The 14,103-nt window shown below is 38.4% G+C and overlaps 1 long non-coding RNA gene across 1 annotated transcript; it reads left to right on the top strand.

Annotated features, from left to right (window-relative positions):
• The first annotated feature begins 2,989 nt into the window (after positions 1–2,989).
• Positions 2,990–8,143, top strand: LOC147911981 (uncharacterized). Its single transcript, XR_015550478.1, has 2 exons — positions 2,990–6,451; positions 6,593–8,143. It is a non-coding gene; the product is annotated as an uncharacterized LOC147911981 (long non-coding RNA).
• The last annotated feature ends 5,960 nt before the right edge of the window (positions 8,144–14,103 follow it).

The following is a 14,103-nucleotide window of genomic DNA, read 5'->3' as shown; positions in this document are numbered from 1 at the left end:
TCTTCTAGGCATACTTTACGTTCTGAAATATCAGCAACATCTCTCCTTTACTTTGAAAAGCAACGACTTGATCAGAATGACCAGTTGCTGGGCAATGGAGCCAGCAGGACACCCTTAGCTAGTGAAGATCTGAGGTCAGAGCAGTTGCCAGAGTCCATGAGAGAGACCACATGTAAAACCTTATCCAGAGAGCCTAGGGCAGGCTGGCAGTCAGTGTTCTGGATCTAGAGTGCGGCATAAGGTGGAGAAGGGACAATAAGGAGAGAAGATGGGGAATCTGGTTGAAGGTTCCAAGACAACTTCTGTTAATAGGCTTGGGAAATCTTCCTGTTTTATGTGGTATCTTGGATATCTTTCCTTGTCTTTCTAGTTGTTTTCATTCTTTCTCAATTTCTTTCATTCTTTCTAAGTTAATTTCTAAATGTCGTCCCTTTAATAGAAGATTTAAGTAGATTCAGAATGTAATTTTATGAATCAACACTTTGGTTATACATTTATTCCTGTTATCAGGATTAAGAGTGGGAGCTATGTAATTTGGAAAACAAATTGGGAAATCGTCCATGTTATTTTACGATATGGAACAGGATATCATGACATTGAGTAGTTGTTTCTTTGAAAATATGAAAGAACTCAGTAGTAAAATTGTTGTTCTCAAAAAATAATGTGAAAAGTAGTCAACTCATGGCCTTCCTAATACTTTGTCAGTCTGTAAAATTAAAAGATGCATGCATGGATATGTTTAACTTATCCAAGAATGCAGGAGAAATTAGAATTTAAATTTTATAGCATGTTCATTGGCTCGTTTATTCTCTAAACATTAACTGAACGTCTGCTCTTTGGAAGACATCTTGATTTTCTTGGGGATACTAGGGATTTTGTGTCTAGGAGCAGTTGGAAGTTATGAGATATCATGGTATCTCAGAAGGACAATTAAAAAGGAGTGAAGAGGTGGGAGCCCACGTGAGAGCAGTTAAATGTAAATGCCCTGAGGTAAATCCATTTGGGCATTTGGGAAACCAGTTTTGCAGTGGGAAGGAAGTTTTAAGCTTAGCTATATGGTGGATGAGGTAAGGCTGTGGGAGACTCTCAGATGGTGTGTCTCAGAGTTGAGAAACTAAAGCCTAGACGCAAAATGGCTCTTAGCAGTTACTCTTGAATCCTAGATACACTAGAGAGAAACTGTCCATTGGGAGAGGCAAGGTAGGTGTTATGAGTACTTGTGCCAGTGCATCTGATCACAGTTTGCAAAGTAATTGTCTTACATTCTCAACTGCAAACACATGCTATGTTCCACAAAAAAAGAAGAATGACTCAGAGGGTGGAAACAAGAACCCATAAGATGGAGGTGATAGCCAGAGGAATTATTCTCAGGCTTTGAAATCTAATCAAGGAACTGACACCATTTGCCCATTGAGATTTCAGAACTGCTGTTGTCCAGTGACTCTTGTACCTCCCATTTTCTTGTTTCTAAAGAGAAATGTCTACAGATGTTATTCTATTCCTATCTCACCATTGTACAGTGGACGTGCTAGGACCGATGACTTGTCTCTTTGTTTCACGGATCTACAAATAGAGATTTATTGTGCCCAACTGGTATGCTTAATGAACTTTCCCCCAAGAGCCTCATCACCTGCAGTTGGACCTGATTTAGATGATCAGACTTGGATTTTGAGCTAACTGTTGTAATGGGACAAGACTTTTTGAGATCTTTGGAGAAGATGAATGAATTTTGCACAAAGTGGGGGCGTGAAACATTGGGGCCTGGACAGTGGACTATGGCAAACAGAATCTCATGGCCCCCACGATCCCCACCTCCTGGTGATCATACCTTTGTGTACTCATATCCTTGAGTGTGGGTAGGGCCTGTAACTTGCTTCTAACTAATATATTATGACAAAGGTGATGAGATGTCACCCCCGTGATTACACTATGTCATGTGTGTTAGGAAAATAATTAGAAATAAACTATCCTCCTGACTCAAAAATTCCTCTCCACAAACTATACATAAAATAAAAGACAAATCCAAACTTAGTAAGGAGAGAAAAGCTTTCTTCAGAAAGGATTATTGCAAGAGTGGAAAGGGACTTTTGAAAGAGAGGGAGGGAAACTATTGCAATAGGGATGTGGGAGATCAAGATTTGGCCACCCTGAAATCTATCTCTTTACCTTGGTTGTTTTCTCTGAGGACATTTGACCTCCCCCACTAACTGCCTAAAGAATTTGACATGGTGGCTCCTTCCTGGAACAGATCTATCATGATGGCTGTAAAGATAACGTAGGGTAAATGTTACAATAGGAAAGGCACCAACAAGCCCCTCTTATCAGAAGTTCTGTCTCTCTGGCCACATTCTCTGGATGACCCTGTGAAGAGTTGCCAGACAATCATTTACATTTATAAGGGAAATCTCCATTTGTAAAGGTATCTCCCTCTCTGTTTGGAGAAGAGAGGGGGATGAGCTCATCTCTAGTGACTTATCAATGTGGAAGGTGAGGCCTTGAGCTACATAATAAACCTGACTCTTGTTTACTGTGCTTTAGTGGTAATCTCCTGTAACTGACTCCCCCCACCGCCAAAATCCTCCTTTGTCATTGGCTGAAAAAGATATTTAAGACGAGAATTTCTGCTATTGTGTTGAGAAACGCAGTGTCCCTGCTTTCTCCCATGTATACATGTTATTAAACTTGGTATTATTTTCTCCTGCTAACCTGTCTTGTTGATTATTTGGCCAGCCAGAAGAACCTTAAGGGAAAGGGCAGAGGGAGATTCACTCTCTTCCCCCTACAGTTTTGGCGAGCCAGGCAGGAGAACCTTAAGGCAAAGGGCAGAGGGAGATTCTCCCTCTTCCCCCGACAGTTTTGGCGTAGTTGCCAGGAGCCACACTGGCTGGCAAGTTGCCTTCTCTGGCTGGAAGACCTGCCTTCTCCCTGGACTACTGCAGATGATGAGATACGGGAACGCCTGACGAAAGCCGGCAAAAAGGTAAGACTTCTTACCACATCAGCCTCCCGGAATCTCTATCTGTGGAGTCCGGCGGAAGGAAATGGTGAGAATTTTTTTCTCTTTCTAAATTTAGATTGGCAGGAGAAAATATTTGGGAAACTAGTTTCTTGGGCTTTTAGTCACTCTAGTAAATTTGGTAGAGTACTCTTGGTTATGATCTTGATCCCTTTTCCTCCCAGAGGTAGTCTCTGTTTTTCTCTTTTGTCTGTGTCTTTTGTCATAAGAAGGAAATACCATAGGGTAGGACGCAGGCATAGGCCCTATAAGCCTGCTGTCCGGGCCGGCCCCACAGACTGGTGAGTTTGCGGGTCTCACCAGACCGGCGTCTATTTAGACAAACTTTGCTGTGGGTTAACATGCACATGAAGTGAAGGCCATTGCCAAGGGCATCTTGGAAGCCAAAAAGGCTGCAAATTTGGTGGGCACGGGTCGAGCAGTTAAGAGCCATTAGGGCGCTCGCCACTTTCAGAAGACTCCCGTGTCAGGATAATTTGGGTCACGGAACGGGGTAGATGACACAGGTCCCCCGCCAACTGCAAGAAAATGTCCGTGCAACGACGAGGTACTCTGTAAAGCACACAGTCCCCAACCCCGCGGCATCTCCCCCTCTAGGTATTATTCTGGCTCCAAGAGACCTAAGGCTTGGCTAAAGCTGTCATTGTGCACAGAAAAAAAAAAAAAAAACCGGATGAGGTTTTTCCTTCTGTCTTGTTCTGTGTCCTGAGAAAACTTGGCTTTGTGACCAGTGAGAATATTCTCCTTGGTCTCCACCATACGGAAGGTGCATTTACCGGGGTGCACCTTGGTGGCCAGTCGAGTAGACTGGGGTTCCGAACTGTCTCTTTGTCCGGCTGTGCCAAGCTCTCAGGGGAGTTTGTCATAAAAGGCCCAGTCCATAAGGGCTTTTGTCGTCTTAACCATCGTTGCTTGTTAGTGCTGGAAAAATCCCATTCCAGTATCGCCTGCCCGGTGTCACAGATTAGCGGGTCTGTGACTGGAGGCGTCCCACACTATTGTGGGAGACCGGAGACACCGTTTTCACTACACCATCCTTACCACCTGTGCAACGAAGGTCTTTACTTTCTCTGAATATCTTTGGGAGTAAATTCTGTGGATCATGGGGGCTACATCATCTGCGCCCTCACCAGGGACGCCTCTTGCGTCCATGGTAGATTTATTCTAAGAGTGGAAAGTTACCTCCGGGTCTTTCCTTAAAAAGGCTTATTGGTTCGAGTCACTATTGGAATAAATATACAAATGAAGATCCTACTCGTCAATGGCCAGACGACGGATCCTTTGAATTGGAAAAACTTCTAAATTGGGGGAAAAAAAAATGTTTTGAGAGCTCTCACATAATTATTTGGTACCTAAGAAAAGGCCAAAAAAAAGGAAGGAAAAAAATTTGACTAGCATTAAGACCTTGACTGAGGTTACAATTGAATTGAAAACATGTAAAAGTGTAAGTGTTGATAAGATTATAAAGGTTGGAATGTTTGAGCTAATTTTATATAAAGAGGTTACATCAACCTTGCCTGAGTATGTTTTAAAATGTCTGACTGGGAATGCTCCCCTGGTCTAAAATTATAAGACCAAGACCTATTGATAAAAATCTTAATGATAACTATGTTTAAAGGTATAAGAAGTGATGAAAATTGCATGAAATTTGTAGGAAAAAACTGATGTTATTTCTATTACAGAACTGGTTAACAAAAATAGTAATTTAAATGATGGCTACTTTTATCTGAAGTCTTATGAAGTCTTATAGGCAATCTAAATAATTATTGGGAACAAGTAAATAGTTGTGAAAAAGATAAATGTTGGATGAACTTTAAACAATAATTATGCGTTATGGTAGTTACTGCTTCCAAACTCTTTTTGGTGACTTAAAGCTTTAGAGTTTTGCTAAATTTTATAAAAAAAAATCCACTGAGTATCATCATTTCCAAATAACATAAGATATTAGACATTGATTGCTAAATGTACGTTTGTCTACTTTTGGCTTTTCATTACAGGAAAACTAAAAGGTGTTTTGGGTCTATTGGTAAACATGTGTTTTATTAAAAGATTATACTATAAAGTAACATGTTTCTAGAAGTTATGAAGTGTTTATAAATTTTCCAAGCCACAAGATACTAATTTAAAAGAAAGTTTATAATTGTTTAGTTTTTACTTACAAATTGAGGTTTCTAAAGGTTAAAATTTCTAATTAGTATATGTGATTAAAAATTAAGAAAAATATGTCTGTGTACAAGGAAAGTAAGATATATAAAGAAGGAACAAAGAATGGAAATATTTTGTTTGGTTGATTAAGAAAGATAAATTTGTCCTCAAGTACTGGGAGGGAAAAGAAAGACATGGGACAAATTCTGAATGTAAAAAGAAAGTTATAGAAGGTTTGTGGAAGAGGAATTCTGGAAAAGGAGTTTTTGCACAGTCAAGTTGGCTAAGATTGAAATGAATTTAATTAAGTAAATGAGTTTTAATAGCAGAAGTAAGCTGGTGCAAAATTGAAATTTCTCGTAAAAAGATATTTTGCTTAAACTTGATAAAGAGGTTATAAAAGATTTTTCTTTCCCTTTGAGAAAGTCTACCAAAAAAAAAAAAAAACCTGTTAAAATAATTTCCTGTGTTCAAAAGACTGAGGTCTCTCTATTAAGGCTTTTTGGACTGTTAATGCTATGTTTGCTTTGACTTTTTATATTTTTGACAAGCTCCCCAAAATTCATATCTTAAAATAAGTCTTTTTTTCTTTGAGAACTTTCAAAGGGCCCTGGAACTTCTCAAAGAAATTTGCTCGCTTCCTATAAGGGGAAAGATACTAAACTTATTAGGCTTATTCAGTATGTTAAATTACATGGAAAGCATTGTCAGACAAGTGATGATAAGCCTGCTTAGGTGGTATTTTGTGGGTTAATGTTATTGATATAGGCATTTTAAAATTGTATAACATTACTGAAATTCTGATCTGTCCTGGTTATCAGTCATAATTCTGGTTATTATTATTATTTTAAAGTGTTGTATGTCACAAAATTAACCAAATTTCCTTGTCAATTGCCATTTTGAAGTCTTGTTGTTTACAGACTTATTTCTTTGCACTAATGCTTTTGCAAAATATGTTTCATCTTCAGAGAAGTTCATGGAAAGGACTTTAACACTTACTCTAGAACACAAGTTTCTGACAAACTTTCTGATCATAAAACTGAACTTGGTAAGAAATTACAGAAATCTGATGGAGAAACTGACTTCATGAAGCTGCTAACAAAAAGACTGGGATCAAGAATGGATTACACAGGACTGAATGAACTGATAAGGATGATTATAATTTTCATGATTTTTCATTTGAAGTATTGCTGAATTTTTAATGTTTTGTTTTTTCAGATTTAAGGAAAACTTTTTCTCTTTTCTCCCGAGACAGCTATGACTTACAGCAATTTAGTAAATGATATTTTTGTAAGTAAAATTGAAATATTTATCTTTTTCTCTCTATCTGATGCCTCAAATTTGGAAACTCTTAGTGAGTGAGTATTGTTGTTTTCATGGCAATATAGTTATTTGCATAAGTTCAATAAGAATCTGTTCTCCTTATAACAGGACACAATTGGAAACACTGGTTATATTACCAAGGCTGTGACTGGAACATCATATTTGCGATATAACCATACAGCTTTTGAGGAATGAAGATTCGACTTTATGGAATAAAGCCACGTGGAAATATTGGCCTGGTACCTTATGTTCCAAGCAGCACTTAGCAGGATAAGTAAAGAATGTCACTTATCTGGCAGGTACAAGGAACCTCAAAATATTTTGGGGGAACCTCGGAAGAGAGGAATTCACCCAAATCTGTAGGTATTGCAGGCAACGTCTGATGACAAAATCCTTGGCTTGGCTTTCCTGGCCTCGAGAGGCCTTTGAAGTTCAATCTGAGATTCCTTATAAAAAGTTCCAGCAAAGCAGATTTAAAAGAGCCTATGTGATCAATTGCTATTCTTGCTGTACTTATGTAAATAATTGGGCCAACTCTATTGGAACTAGACTTATTTTGCAAACTAGTTAGTTTTAATTTGGCTATCTTAATAAAAATGAGGGTGATTTTAGAGAGAAAAATTATATTTCAGTAAAAACTATAGTATACATTTGTGGATATTAGATCCTAGTTTTGTTGTCTTTTGAGGTTTTTGTTATATATCTGTTGACTAGACTGGATCCTGATTTCTTCTAGTCTCCTGAAATATCTGGCTACAGATATCCAAACTAACGTTTTTGATTTTTTCCATCATTTTCATTTGAAATCACTGAGAACTGAACCTGCCCTTTTTCCTGAAGCCTTACAAACTGAAGCTGATGGACTTGATATAAACTTGAGATGACCTGACGACACCATCCGAGACATTTTAAACTGCAAAAGATGCTTTGACGCTGACATCTAAAATTCTTCTTCACTGGCTGTCCTCTGAACTCAAAAACTGCTTTACAACTTGCTCCAACCATTAACCTTGTTTTTCTTTTATAGAAATGCTTCTATTAAATACTTGATTGCTTGCTTCCACAATATAGGCGTAACCTTGAGAGCCCACCTGCATCACCACCTTCCAAAAGGAACTTAATTGAACTGATCTATTATCAGGACTAAGAAATGGGTTCAGTGAGATGAAACAATCTACCAACTCAGCTTCTGGACTATGAAACTTCTTTAAGTTTCAAAAGGACTGTGAAACTTTTAGTTTCAAAGGCGGGACTGTGGGAGATCAAGATTTGGCCACCCTGAAATCTATCTCTTTACCTTGGTTGTTTTCTCTGAGGACATTTGACCTCCCCCACTAACTGCCTAAAGAATTTGACATGGTGGCTCCTTCCTGGAACAGATCTATCATGATGGCTGTAAAGATAACGTAGGGTAAATGTTACAATAGGAAAGGCACCAACAAGCCCCTCTTATCAGAAGTTCTGTCTCTCTGGCCACATTCTCTGGATGACCCTGTGAAGAGTTGCCAGACAATCATTTACATTTATAAGGGAAATCTCCATTTGTAAAGGTATCTCCCTCTCTGTTTGGAGAAGAGAGGGGGATGAGCTCATCTCTAGTGACTTATGTGGAAGGTGAGGCCTTGAGCTACATAATAAACCTGACTCTTGTTTACTGTGCTTTAGTGGTAATCTCCTGTAACTGACTCCCCCCACCGCCAAAATCCTCCTTTGTCATTGGCTGAAAAAGATATTTAAGACGAGAATTTCTGCTATTGTGTTGAGAAACGCAGTGTCCCTGCTTTCTCCCATGTATACATGTTATTAAACTTGGTATTATTTTCTCCTGCTAACCTGTCTTGTTGATTATTTGGCCAGCCAGAAGAACCTTAAGGGAAAGGGCAGAGGGAGATTCTCCCTCTTCCCCCGACAGGGAAAAGCTGTGACCATAAGATCTGCAAGGATCTTAAGCATTAGGCAAAAAATTTTTCTTTTGTAGAGAGGAGTAAACAAGGCTGGAAAGAACCAGAAGTGGAAGAGTGGGATGAAAGGGTGATGTGATTGGATAGTAGATCAGTGAATGTTTTACCCCGAGGCCAACCTATTCTCAAGAAGCATTGTATGCTGGCTCAGGCAAGGGTGTGCCAAAGTTCAGGGGCCTGGAGGAAGAAAAGAAGTTTAACCAAAGTTTGGCTAACAAGCATTTTGTTTCAACCAATCAGTGGGGACAAGCAGTTCAACTACTTATTTATGAGGCAAAGAATGGGAATTTTGAGGGCCTGTGTCTGGCCTTGTTATAGGTAAACAAAGGAGCATCCATGAATCTTATCTGTCATATGGGGAAGAATGTCTTTGCAGTAAGCTGTTTCCTGGAACACAAAGTGGGGGAATTTCTTAACCTTCACTGTTTTCCAGGATCACGGGGCTCAGGTAAAATTCAACATTATCATATAGGAAAGAAAAAGTTTTATTATCGAATAAGCATTAAACTGGATATGATGTGCATCACAGGCAAGCGACTAAAGAGATTGCAAAGTCAAAAAGAAATCTCACCCTTTTACGCAGCCAGGCAGATATAACTAATTACATCCATGTTCTCAAGATAAAAGATAACTAGTCCTCAAGTAAGAGGACTTGATGTGACCATTTGTCAGACATAAATTCTTCCTAAATGCACCTAGTTATTGGAGTGGCCCTCTATGTTAGCTTTTATCCAAAAGAAAACATTCCTGGTGATACTGGCTCAACATAAGGTTGACATGAGGGAAGCCATATGGTAGAAAAGAAACCATATTGTAACTTTGAATGACCACTGATTAACTAACCCAGCTGGATATGCACCCTCCAGGAGATATACATGCTCTGTAGACTTTATAGCCTCTCCCAGCTGTGGTAAGTTGACAGCTTTGTTCTTTTGAGTTCCTTAGGAATGTGATGACCCCCAGGGAGAGAGTCTATGTTGATAGCCATCATCAATGACAACTGAAAGATCTAGGTATAGGGCCTTGCTCTGGTCTCTGATGCATGCCCAGTAAAACAAAAGACTGTCAGAAACTAAGACCAGATGCCTCCCCCACCTAGAGACCAGTCGCCTACATGACTGGCCTGTGGTCTTTGTTCTGTAAGATAGTTCATTTGGACATTAGTCAGCCCTTGATAGCAAGCTGTAATAAAACCCTTTCTCTCCTACCCCCTTGCCTCTTGACTATTGGTATGCTTTGCAGAGGGCAGACGACCCCCCTTGGGTGGTAACACCGGGTTGAAAAATTGACCAGAAACTTATTTAGCTTTTAAAATAAAAAGGTTTTACACTTATAAGTTTTCTAAAGTAAATGCTCTAAAAAAAGAGACAGTGGAAGTCTCATCCCTCTTTTTTGGCACCAGAAGAATTAATTAAAAAAATTTTTTAATTTGTATTTATCCCTACAATACCCTCCCTTTGTTACTACAAAATAGTAACACTACAGTTTTAAAAATTACTTCCATTGTCATTTCTACATTTCTCTGGGCAAACTGCAGCCATTTAAATACCTAACAAGTCCATAGTAAATTACAAGGCAATGCAATTATAGGATTAAAGTAGGATGGATTAAAAAATTCAGTACATTATTTGCTTTGGGGAAAAAACCTTTAAATATATTATACCAATGGTGAGTGTGTAAAGTAGATTCTTGATTAGCAATGTGCAAGAATTCTCCGTCATACATTAATTTTACAAACTATTGTGATGCTTTATTGGTCAAGCTTTCAAATGATTAACTGTCTGAGTATTACTTAGTAGTTCCTTACAAAATATTACCCAATCCAAGCCTGAGAGGGAGCTTAACTCTTGAGCCTGATAATCTAAATTTTTAACCAATAATTTTTCTTGCAAGGCCCAATAAATTTCTCTTGAGCTTCTCTCAATCACATAAGTACCATAACATTTACATGATGACTTGGGCCCTTCAGTAATTGCTCCAGCTCCCCAAATAATTTTTCCCAGATGTGAAACACAAAGACACCCATAGCCATTATCTAGTATCAAAATCTTAGTATAAGGCACCTGTTGAAGAGTAGAATTTGAACTTGCAGTGTTTAATATATATGGCTCTAATTATTTTAAGCTTTGAGGACGAGCCCAATCTATGGACATTTTTTTGGCATTTGCCCAAATCAATAGTTATATTATTATAGCAGTCAATTAAACCTCCGTGAACAACAGACAGCCTTTGTTTATCTATATATATTGGGACTGGAGAGAACTTGCATTCCAAAGTTAATGGAGTGACACTAGACCTGTCCTCTGAAGTCTCTATCTGTAAATAACAGATTTGTTTGTCTAGTAATTAGATGCTTTTCTTTTCTATACCATCCTTCTATCTCTTTTAGGATAGTCATTGTCCCAATACCTAACTGTTCCCTTAAATATGAATAGCCCTGTAATTTTGAACTAGTGATTATATCTTGGAGCTCTTTTAAAGCTAATTGCTGTGGGACTATACAAGTGAGTGCCTCTGAGAGTTTTGTGGGATTTTTGTTGTTCCAGCATTAAACAGTCCAAGCAGTCCATTTCCAAATTTTAACAATAACCTGTTTATTTTCTAGTAAAACATGATTCTTAAAGTAATCGAAGTAGCCACTACTGTGAACAGGACAGCAAGGCAGTCTATGAGAATAGTACTGAGTTCGCCAGAATACTTCCTTTCAGTTGAATTCAGTACCAATTTCAGTTACACTAGAAAACTTAAGTTTCAAATCCTCTATGGGAACCACAGTCCCAGTCCTTCTGGGGTGCTGGCTTCACATGGGAAGCATGAATCCGTTTGGATTTTTCTTTCACTTTGGTAGCCATGTGGGTGATCAGCAGCATTTGAAAGGGTGGTGACAGCCCATCTTTCCTCCAGAAGATGTTTATGTAGATGAAATCTCCCAGTGACTTCTTCCAGCAGATCCTTCCAGGTCCTTTCCGTTTTATATCTCAAGCTTTCTAGGAAAGAGAGAGTCTCTTGTAAGTATTGAAATTATTATGCGAGTAATCAGTTAAAATGGGCACAGGATGTGGTCTCAGACCCAAATTCATAGGTCTGTCAAACAGAAGTTCAAAGGGAGCAATACCATGCTGGCTTAAAAGGATGGCTCTAATTTTAATCAAGGCTAGTGGTAAAATTCTAGGCCATTTTAACCTAGTGGATTGTGGAAGCTTAGTCAATTATCTTTTAAGAGTTTGATTCATCGGCTCTATTTGTCCACAGGACTGAGGATGATGGATTGTATGATAGCTTACAGGAATATGCAAACATCTGCTTAATCCTCTATCTGATTCAATAGGCTCTGGTATCCCAAAAGGGGGAATTATGTGTATTAAGAGAGCTTTACCGTTGTCTAAACATCTTTTCTTTCCTTTTTTTTTTTTGAGCAGGAAAGAATTCAGGCTGTCCAGACATCACATACTGCACAACTAGACAAAATCTCTTACCTTTCACAAGCCTTGATTCTATGAAATCCAACTGCTATCAGGTTCCAGGAGAACTTCCTGTGCTTATCTTGGGAGTGGCCTGTAAAGAATTCTGTGGACAGGGCCAGACCCACGGACTAGTGGTTAAGTTTGGCATGCTCTGCTTCGGCAGCCATGGTTCGGTTCTCAGGTGAGGACCTATACCACTTGTCAGCGGCCATGCTGTGGTGGCGACCCACAGACAAAACAGATGAAGATTGGGACAGTTGTTAGCTCAGGGTGAATCTTCCTCAAGCAAAAAGAGGAAGACTGGCAATGGATGTTAGCTCAGGGCAAATCTTCCTCAGGAAAAAAAAAATCTGCAGACAAATAGCACATCTCTTAAATACGTTTTGAATAATTTCATCTTTTTGGTAGGCATAGTAAGAATCCAGTGACTTTAAAGTCCCTCTTTTACTCAAATGATTTTGTTGATTACCTGACAATAGTAACCAAGTAAATAAGACAACGGTACAGGAATAATTTTGTTAGGTAAGTCCCATAATCCAGGCAAATTTCTTTTAGCCTCTTTTTCAATACTTTTGCCCATTTCCTTTTGTGAAGCATATTTTTGAAAATGAACAAAAGTTTCTTAGTAAATTAAGAATGGAGCTTCTAAGTTTGGAATCTGCCATGTTTTCTTTCCAGCTTTATTGAAATATAATTGACACATAACATTGTGTAAGTTTAAGGTGTACAACGTGTTGATTTGATACATTTATAAACTGCAAAATGTTTGCCACCATAGTATTAGCTACCACCTCCATCCTGTCACATAGTTACCACTTCTTTTTCGTGATGAGAATATTTGACCTACTCTCTTAGCAAAATTCAAGTATATGATACCGTATTATTAGCTATAATCACCATGCTGTACACTAGATACCCAAAACTTATTAATCCTATAACTGAGAGTTTGTACACTTGGAGCAACATCTCCCCATTTCCCCCATCTCCAATCCCTGGTAATCACCACTTTACCCTCTGTTTCTCTGAGTTTGTCCTTTTTGGATTTCACATAACATGATGTCATACACAGTATCTGTCTTTCTCTGTCTGACTTATTTCACTTAGCATAATGCCCTCAAGGTCCAGCCAAATTGTCACAAATGGCAGGATTCCCTCTTTCTCATGGTTGAATAATTTTCCATTGTATATATATATATATATATATATATATATATATATATATACCACATCTTTTTTATTCATTCATCTGTTGATAGACACTCACTTAGGTTGTTTCTATATCTTGGCTATTGTGAATAATGCTGCAGTAAACATGGGAGTGCAGATATCTTTTCAATATCCTGTTTTCGTTTCCCTTGGATATATATCCAGAAGTTGGATTGTTGGATCATATGGTAATTCTATTTTATTACAAAAGAACCAGAATAGCCAAAGCAATCCTAAGAAAGAAGAACAAAGCCAGAGGCGTCACACTTCCAGATTTCAACTATACTACAAAGCTATAGTAATCAAAACAGTATGGTACTGGCATAAAAACAGACACAAAGACCAATGGAACAGAATCAAGAGTCCAGAAATAAACCCCTGCATATATGCTCAACTAATGTTTGACAAGTGTGCCAAGAATACCCAATGGGGAAAGGATAGTCTCTTTGATAAATGGTGTTGAGAAAACTGGATAACTACATGCAGAAGAATGAAATTAGATCCCTATCTCACACACAAAAATGAACTTTAACTGGGTTAAAGTCTTAAATGTAAGACCTGAAACTGTAAAACTCCTAGAAGAAAACATAGAGGTCTTAGCAGTGATTCTTGGATAAGACAGCAAAACCACAAGCAACAAAAGCAAAAATAAATGAGTCGGCCATATTTTAACAGCAGATTTTGCAGCTCTATCAGCAAAACTACTACCTTTAGAAACTTTGTCATTCTGCCCTGTGTGAGCTCTATAAGAAATTATTAAGAATTTAAGTAGGCATTGTAAAGCCTCTAACGAATAGCTGTCAATTTTCCATGAGATATTTGGAAAAATCTCCTATTTTTCCAAATTTACCCTGTGGCATGACAGACACCAAACATGTTTTAGTAGTATATGTCTCCACTTTAACTCCAGAACCAAGCATTGCTGCTCTAGTAACTGCTATTAACTCATCTGCTTGTGCAGGCCTAATTCCAGACAAAACGTAAGCTT

This window comes from Ceratotherium simum, chromosome X, assembly GCF_057802395.1.
Source record: "Ceratotherium simum simum isolate JZ-2026a chromosome X, ASM5780239v1, whole genome shotgun sequence".
Lineage (NCBI taxonomy): Eukaryota > Metazoa > Chordata > Mammalia > Perissodactyla > Rhinocerotidae > Ceratotherium > Ceratotherium simum.
Note: the sequence above shows the minus strand (reverse complement) of the source record. Positions and strands in the feature narration are given on the sequence as shown.